Source organism: Cryptotermes secundus, unplaced genomic scaffold (assembly GCF_002891405.2).
Source record: "Cryptotermes secundus unplaced genomic scaffold, Csec_1.0 scaffold181, whole genome shotgun sequence".
NCBI lineage: Eukaryota > Metazoa > Arthropoda > Insecta > Blattodea > Kalotermitidae > Cryptotermes > Cryptotermes secundus.
In genome coordinates this window covers 1,400,899-1,401,124 of record NW_019723906.1, presented here as the reverse complement: position 1 = coordinate 1,401,124, position 226 = coordinate 1,400,899, and positions in this window count along the sequence as shown.

Here is a 226-nt window from a genome sequence, read left to right as displayed (position 1 = left end):
AGCCTCGACGTCTCAAAAGCCTATGGGCCACCACGGCCGGTTACAGGGATGACTTTCGTTCTCTTTTTATCTTTTACGGAAAGTAATTGGACATAAGAGGGTGAAGTAATTGCGGATGTAAAGAATAATGCGTGGAGAAGTTCTGCAAATTAACTACAGAATTCAATTATAGGTTTCTTTATTTTTTTTCCCCTGGCAATAGAGCCCCAGTGGCCCTAGGCCTAAC